We start from the raw sequence: 9083 nt of genomic DNA on the forward strand, positions 1-9083 counted from the left end.
CTTTTAAACTCCTACGCAGCAACATATATAATAATCTATATTATATATATAGGTTATTGTTTTTAAATAAAAGAGTTTTAAATTATAAAAAGACTTTTTTTATGATTGCTTTATATGGTGCTTAAAATTAAACAATAAAAAGAAAAAACATTATTACACAGTCAGTGATTCAGCGCGTCTTAAACTATGTCGAAGCATAACATCAAAAAAAACTATATCGAATCATGCCTCGTTCTTCACTGTTGCATCAACCTCTACCAAACAAAACCGATTGCTTCCTGCCGCTAAAAAATTTCGACATTTTAAAATGAGCCCCGCCTAAATTGGGCCTAAATGCCGCCCAATCCCACCAGACCAGCTCCAATCCGCTAAAAACCATTTTTAAGGCTATCTCAACAACAATATTCAAAATATAAGATATATTCATTTTTTTATAGTGTTATAAATAAAAGGTTCAATACCTATTCGACATCTTCTCCGTCAGCGAGACTTAAAAAAAAATATTTTCATAAATAGATTTTCAGGAAAAAGAATGTCCATATTTAAATTGTATCTCTAGAACGATCTAAAATAGAACTCCCGTACAGTAATTTAGTAATTTTATGTTTCTTACTATCCAGAGATTTGATACGCATATGGTTCATTGTTCGAGACAGTTTTAGTCCTAAAATCCACATTCATTCCCTCCTCTGTCTCACTCTCTCTCTCTCCCCCCATCACCCAGCCACCGCCGCCGCTCAGGCGCTCACCACCTCACCCCGGCCCTCACCCTCCTGCGCGGCACTACCGGCCCCATGTCCCCGGCTCCCTGCCTAGCGACGGTCGGCGCCCCGTGTTGCGCGCCCGCGCTGGAGCTCCCGGCAGCACTCGCTGCCGCGCCGCCGCCGCCCGCGTTGCCAGCCCGCCCTGCCTGACTCGCCGGTCGGCCGGTGCGCAATACAGCTGCTTGGGACGGGCACGCGGCATGCCAAGCCCCGGATGCGGCGCTGCCCGTGCGTGGCAGCGGCCAGCGTCGGGTGTCCCCAGCAAGTCCGCCCCCGTGCGTGCCCGCCACCTTCAAGCTCAAGGTCCGGCCGTCATCCTCAAGCTCAATCGACAGGTTTGGCGCACCTCCATTCGATTCATCTGGGTTAGGTTAGATTTTTTTGGATTAGTTCCTTATTAACCGAAGAAGATAGCGATTCTTTGTAGTCTTTTAGTGGGCTGCTGAGATCCGAAGATCGGTAGTGGGCTGCTCTGCTGCTGTTCCATCCTGGTTCCTAGTAGTTCTTGCCTCCGCGTCTGCAATCCACCTGCCTGCTCCGCTTGGCTGGCGCCTGGAGGTGTGTGATTCTTTTCTGTCCCCTATGTGGTTGTTCGCCTGCGAATGTGATTGCCAACTTTTGGAGTATTGATGAAAGCTGCATTTCTGTCCATAGTACTCTATAGGGATCCTTATTCCTTAGTAGAATTTTTAGTTTATAATAATTCTAGAGATGTGATAAATTTTGAGGTATTCTTGCTTGCTGCTAATTTTTTAGAGATTCTTGCTTGCTGACTTGCTTATAGCTTTTTTTTTACCACTATTAGATGTTTGCTGACTTGCATCCTAATAGTCTCATAATAATATAGCAGAAGCAAGTGATCAGTGATTGTAAATAATAGGACTATTAAAATTGTTTTTTCTCTCTGAAATATTTATGTTTGTGTGTTTCTTCAAACTTGAATATTTGTGAATGTATTGTAAGGAACAATGCAGCAGTATGACATCCCATCTTATGGTTTGTTCAGATCAAAAAGATGATCTAGATATGTCTGCAGTGGGCAGGATGCATGTGAGACATGCTCATTTGGGAGGTTTGCGGCGGGCAGGATGTTACTGCTATGAAATTATTATGTTCCTGTTTATAAAATGCAGGGCAATGTGGACAACCAAAATAAGGCTACAAGGATGCAAACTGAGATGGAAATGATTTGTTAGGGGAAATCTGGAGAGGAAAAAAGGGGATGAGATGTGATTGTAGCAGTTGCCAATGCTTCTTTGCAATGCTTGTAGTTCAATGTGTGTTGTTGTATTCAGACTTCTGAGTCTACACCTGAGTAACCAAGAAACTTCAAAATATATAGTAGTATGTGTGCATATTATTCTCAATTTTAGTAGAGTTTAGTTGCTGTTGACAGCACTGAAATTAGGAGTTGGTACATGGTAGTAATTAAACACTGAAATGTGCTGCAGCCTGCATTTTACATCATGATTCAGATTACAATGTCAGCATCTGTAAGCACGAACCAAGAAACCAAATCCTCTTCCCTTGTATTTTACAGAAACATGGCCTGTAGATTCAGACATGGCATGTAGATTTACATATTCATACATGGCCTGTAGATTTACATATCTTGACATGGACTGTAGATTTACATATTAGATATGTCCTAATTTTCCTTTTATAGTGCAGAGCAGAGTCTGACCTATGTCTTGCAGCTAGTTTGCGGTGACCAGCGCATTCACCTTTGCATAAATTAATGATGGTGATGACTGACATACCTAAACAGTGCATTCTCTTGTCAAATTGACCATGTTGTAAGCACCAGCAAGCTGCAGCCTTAATCTTAGTGCTTTCTCCTGCTCAATGTTTTCAAGTCGTCCGATTAATTGTGATTAATCACGATTAATCATCCTAATCGGTCCCTGCTGACTGATTAGGGGTACCGTCGACTTGTACAAGTCGTCTGATTAATCGTGATTAATCGTCCTAGTCGGTCCCATGGCGACTAGGTTCGACTGGACGCCTTGAAAACATTGCTCCTGCTCTTTATTTAGAGCACACACTTCTTTCATTTCAGTATTGATCCATTTTCTGCTAAAACTCCACAGCCAACTGAATCATGCAATGGTTTTCGTGCAGCTCAACTTCAGTAACCAGCTTGTGAATTGGTCATGGTCTATGTAGCCTGTAGACTAGGATCATGACAAGTTGCTAACGCTGATTGCAATCATATGTGACAAGCTGCAGGTACATATCTCTAGCTTCAGTTCAAGAGTAAGTTTCTGTTTAGCACTAGAAATGTTATGTTTCAGTAGCATTTGAGTAGTACATACATATTTTATATCCATATATTCTCCACATGCTCAGCTGCAGACTTCTTTCTTTGATTCAGTGCAAAGACTAAATATGTGTAACCAATGTGAAAAGTTGGAATTTGTGTAATAAGAGGATGGTCACACACCAGGACTGTTCCACTATGTGTATATGTCTATACAATAACGATCTTATAGAACTATCAAGTATACAAGAATGTCATTTACCTATGTATTTCATCTACATAGTTTATTGTGTTATATTCCTCCCATCCTGTTGTAATAATTTCAAAGAATGGCTAGAGACCAAACTGGTAAATGATCTGTTTAAATTTCATCAGAGAAATTGAACCTGCTTTATCCATGCAAATCAGGACCAATGTTCGGACAATAGATTAAATCATCCTCTGTTTATAAAATGCAGGGAAGCTTGGGTAGCTAGAAGAACAAGGGATTATGCCTGCATGCTGGTGCTGATGGTTCATCAAGATATGGATAAGTGAATGAAGATGTAGTTCTTTTACAAGGGCAAACGTAGTTACTCTGTAGTCTGAGAGGATAGTATTATTCTAGTGTGCTCATGTTTACTTTAACATTATGATGATTGTACTTTTTGGTTGAACGATTCGTCGAAATTAATGAAAGTTTTATTTCATATATATGATGATGAAATTTATAATATTGTTATAATTATTTTGCATGAATAATATATTAACAAAATACTGCAACTGGCGTGAACAAAAATCTCCTCGTCGCAATAAATAGAAATGCAACAATTGTGATAAATAATATTCCCATGTTGGTTGAGCGATGCCATAAGACTTAGTTACCACAATTAGTCGTTGCGATACCACTCATGTGCAACGAACAATTTTCGTGGCAACTTAAGTTATTGCAATGAAACATTGTATGTTGCAATTACGGATATAGCCACCAAATGATTTTCATTGCAAAAGATTTTATTGTAATGGAACATAGTGCGTGACAATTAGTTATATTCCCACAAAGCAACGGCGTTGCAATATTGGCTCATTTTTGCAACACAATGTTTGGTGGCAATATAGTCTATGTCGGGTATCGATATTAGGGATACCCAAAGCAAGAAAGTTAGTGTCTACGCTGACTTACCTGGATGGATCAAGACGTGTTAAAAGGTCTCGCCCGACCCACGGCCGTGGGCTCCGTCTCGCCCGACCTCAAGGCCGTGAGCTCCGTCTCCCCCGACCCCTTGGGTGCGGGCTTCGTCTTGCCCAACCCCAAGGACACGGGTTCTGTCTTGCCCAAGGTCGCGGGCTCTGTCTCGCCCGACCTCGAGGCCGCGGGCTCCGTCTTGCCCAAGGCCGCGGGCTCTGTCTCGCCCGACCCCTTGGGTGCGGGCTCCGTCTCACCCGACCCTAAGGACGTGGTTTCCGTCTCGTCCGACGGGGACCTATACTGCCGCCAACCACTCCAGGTTCAAGCATATGGGCCTGGGTCAAAACTCTGACGCCGGGGGGGAGGCTGGCATGCCTCGATGTAACCCATGGCCATTACGGGCCATACTAGGGGATTCATATCAAGAACAGTGTCGGGCGTACTGGTGCTGTTCTGCCTAATCCTCGTACGGACGCTGACAGGCACATCAGTTCACCACGATGTCCGCCGGTACGGAGTGGAACGCCATGACCGGCAAATGACGCCTACGCATGGTGCTAGTGACAAACAGGGCCGCGACATGGAGTTGTCCTTGTTGACATCTACAGAATCGGTGGGACCCACATGAAGGAGAAGAAGGACCCGACAGCCCTGGAAGCTTTCTTCTCTCTCTCCCATTCTTCTCCTTTTCCTCCTCTATAACCCGTTCTTTTCCCTTCGCCTATAAAAGGGGAAGCAGGGCGCCCCATGAAAGGGGATCAAGATCCAGACACACGAGATCGGAACTGAAAGCATCTAGGCCCCGAGTTGGGTTTCAATGATTAATGACAATACGTGATTACTGTGACTAACGTGTGTTTTGCAGAGGCAATTAAGTTAGGTCACGGTAATGGAGATCGATTGGGCTATCATGGTGGTCATGCCCCTACGATGAAAATCATTTCGGTTTTCAAATGATGGACAACAAGGTTAAGAATGGACTAGTTCCAATTGTCGTTTGGTGCTAAGGAGACACTTAGAGTAATTTAGGACTTTGTTTTTCCTTTGGCCATACTATTAAGGGGGGTATGGACGGGTAGCTTGACCTAGGTGAGTCTAGTGGGTTAGGTGTGGTGTATACTTGCTAAATCTAGCACTAGGTAGCTCCTAAAAAGCCCTTAGATCTATTGGAGCAAACTTCATTCACATATGATCAAGAGTTGGAAGTGAATGGAGGGTCAAATACTGACCGGACGCTGGTTTCGGAGTGACTGGACGCTGGCGCAGAGTCCGATCAGTTCATTTGATCAAGGTGATTTTGTCTAGTGCGACCGGACACTGAGAGGTGAGTGACCGGACGCTGAGTCCCAGCGTCCGGTCGACTCTAGTAAGGTTCCAGAGAGGGAAAATCATGACTGGACGCGTCTGGTCAGTGCTGACCAGACGCTGTCCAGTGTTCGGTCACAACTTAAACACTGGAGTTTGGGGAGAACTGACCGGAGCGTCCAGTCACCCCGCAGAGGCACATAATGATTCATTTTTCAACCAAGGTTATAAACACTTCCTCCATTCATGTGAGGGGGTACTTTTGCTCATTCCAACAGCTAAGAAACACCCTTGAGAGTGCCAAGAAGAGCAAGGTCCTAGTGAGGTGATTGAGATTTGAGAATCCCAAAGAGAGCCCTCATTAGTGAAAGCAAGAGTAGCAAAGTGTGCATCCACCCTTCTCATTAGGCTTGTCATGGTCAAGTGAGAGTTCGTGCTTGTTACTCTTGGTGATCGCCATCACCTAGACGGCTTGGTGGTGATTGGGAGCTTGGTGATCATCTGGCAGAGCTTGTGGATGACCCAACTCAAGTTGTGAGTGGTTGTGGGTGATTCACCGCGATGGAGTATCAAAGAATCAACCCGTAGAGAGCACTTGATCCTTGCGCGGATCAAGTGGGAGCTACACCCTTGCGCGGGTGCTCCAACGAGGACTAGTGGGGAGTGGCGACTCCCCGATACCTCGGCAAAACATCATCGCATTCCTCCTTCTCTCTTTACTTTGAGCAATTCAATTCTTGTCATTTACATTCATAGAATTGCCATACTAGAGTAGGATTGGAACATAGGTTGCTAAACTTTTGTGCGGTAGATCAATAGAAACACTTTCTAGGCATAAGGGGTTAATTGGGCTAACCATAAGGTTTAATTATTGCAAAGAATTTTAGAATTAGCCTAATTCACCCCCCCCTCTTGGGCATGTTGATCCTTTCAATTGGTATCGGAGTCTCGTACTCACGTATTTAGGCTTAACCACCTAGAGAAAGATGTCTCACGGGGATGGACCTCTTCCTGTCTTTGAGGGGGTGATTTTCTATATTGGAAAATCCGCATGGAGGCGTATCTAGAAGCTCTAGATGTTGGAATACTTAGAGCCGCCTCACAAGGTTTCCCAAAACCTCGAGATGCAACACACCTACAAGGCGATGAGGTGAATTACGAGAAATGGAATGCAAAGGCTCAAAACACCATCTTTAGAGGCCTTTGAAAAGATGTGTTCAACCGGGTGAGGAACCACAAAGACGCCCATGCACTATAGTCGGATTTGTGCGCTCCATGAGGGAACAAAGAGCGAGCGTGAGGAATGCTATCATCTTGTCATGAAAAAGCTAAATTCATTTGAAATGCTTCCTAAAGAGAGTGCTAATGAAATGTACTCATGCTTGAATGTTCTTGTAGAGGAAGTCAATGGGCTTGGACTCACTCAAATGCAACCATCTGATGTTGTAAGAAAGATCTTGAGTGTCCTCCCCATTGATAAATATGGGCATATTGTGACCATGCTTCATCAAGGTGATCTTTCCACTGCTACACCGACACAAATCTTGGGAAAGATCAATGCTCATGAGATGTACATGCACATCACACCACAAGATGGCTCATCCTCTACTAAGAAGAAAGACAAGGACTTAGCATTCAAAGCTATCCAAGAGAAGGGCAAAGCAAGGCTTGAGTATGAGAGCTCAAGTGATGATGAAATTGATGATGCAAGTCTTGCTCTCATGGTGAGAAGAACCGCCAAGACGCTAAAGAAGCTTAACAAGAGTGGCATCAAGTTTGATGGCAAGAAAAAGAAGTTCTTCACTAGCTCTAGAAGGAAGCCAATCTCAGAGATGGATTGCTACAATTGTGGAGAACTTGGTCATCTAGCACACCAATGCACAAAGCCCAAGAAAGACAAGTACAAGAATAAGTACAAGGGCAAGAAAGATGACTCAAGTAATGAAGAAGAAGATGATAAGAAGAAGAACAAGCCATACAAGAAGAAAGATGGCAAGAAGAAGGACTTCCACAAGAAGAATAAGAATGGGAAGGCCTACATCGTCGGTGATTGGCTTACGGACATTGATTCATCAAGTTGCTCATCCGATGATAATAGTGATAATGAAAAGGTGGCCTCTATTGTGATTGACTCTTCATCATCTACACAAACACCACCGCTATCATCCTCTACACACCTATGCCTTATGGACAAGGGTGAACGAACGGTATCAAATGATGATGATAGTCGTAATGATGATCATGCTAACAATGATGATTGTGATAGTGATAATGATGATGATGAATTTGAATCACCTTCATATGATGAACTTGTCAAATTGCTAAACAAATATACTAGAATCATTAGAAAGACTAGAGCTAAGAATGATAAGCTAGAATCTAAGAATTATTCTCTTTTAGCTAAATGTGATGTAGCCGAAAAGGCTAGTGTTGAGCTTAGAGAAGCAAATGATGCTATATCATCTAAACTCAAGGAGCTCAAATCTTCTAAGAAAGAGCTTAAAGATAAACATGATAAACTTGAGAGGATCCACAATGAGCTCATCACTAGCCACAACATGCTAAAAGAAGAATATACTACTCTTAAGATTTATCATGATAATCTTGTCATTGGTCAAGAGTATTTATCCAATGAGCCATATGATGCTACTAACGATGTTGTTAAGATTGATATAGCTACATCATATGATGATTTGATCACTGAGAGCATTGAGCAAAGTTCTAGTAGCAAGGGCAAGCAAGTGGTTGAGACCGAATATTATGATGAGTTTGTCAAGCTCAAGAATGACAATGAAAAGCTCAAGAAAGATCTTGAAGAGATCAAAAGCCACAACAATATTGTGTTAGAAACTCTTGATCATGATAGTGATTTGATTCTTGAAAATGAGAAGCTTAAAGAAGAGAACAAGAAGCTTAAGGAAGAGAAAAATAATGATGCACTCAAGGAAGAGAACAAGAAGCTCAAATTGGAGAAAGTGCATCTCAAGATTGGATTGAGCAAGTTCACAAGAGGCAAGTATCTTCAAAGTGAGCTACTAATGAACACCATCATGAAGATGGATAGAAGTGGCATTGGGTACTTGGCAAACCAAGAGAAGAAGACTCAAGCTCAACAACAACATAAGTCAAAGCCAAAGCCAAAGAGATGTTTTGAGTGTGGACAAGAAGGCCACTTTGCCCATAAGTGCCAAACTCCACCACCACAACCCTTGCCCAAGCATGCTAGACCTTTTGCTTTTAATGCTCATTACATGCTTAGAAAGGATTCTAGTGGGAAGATGAAAGTCATGTTCTTAGGACCTCCCAACAAGAATAGGCCTAAGAAAATTTGGGTAGCAAAGTCACTTGTTGAGAAGGTGAAGGGCCCTCAACAAGTTTGGGTTCCTAAAGCTTGATCTCTTGTGTGTAGGTGAACTACAAGACCAGTGGAAGTCATTGGGTTATTGATAGTGGTTGCACACAACATATGACCGGTGATCCTCGTATGTTCACCTCACTAGATGAAGAAGTAGATAGACAAGAAAGAATCACATTTGGAGATAATTCAAAGGGCAAGGTTAAAGGATTGGGCAAAGTGGCAATATCA

General features: G+C 42.8%; 1 long non-coding RNA gene across 2 annotated transcripts; it reads left to right on the forward strand.

Annotated features, from left to right (window-relative positions):
- The first annotated feature begins 690 nt into the window (after positions 1 to 690).
- Positions 691 to 3702, forward strand: LOC136509179 (uncharacterized). Of its 2 annotated transcripts, none has more exons than XR_010772246.1 (5): positions 691 to 1099; positions 1179 to 1322; positions 1771 to 2560; positions 2886 to 2993; positions 3483 to 3702. It is a non-coding gene; the product is annotated as an uncharacterized lncRNA (long non-coding RNA). The 2 variants fall into 2 exon arrangements; XR_010772245.1 differs by having other exon boundaries at positions 1192 to 1322.
- The last annotated feature ends 5381 nt before the right edge of the window (positions 3703 to 9083 follow it).

This window comes from Miscanthus floridulus, chromosome 15, assembly GCF_019320115.1.
Source record: "Miscanthus floridulus cultivar M001 chromosome 15, ASM1932011v1, whole genome shotgun sequence".
Taxonomy (NCBI): domain Eukaryota; kingdom Viridiplantae; phylum Streptophyta; class Magnoliopsida; order Poales; family Poaceae; genus Miscanthus; species Miscanthus floridulus.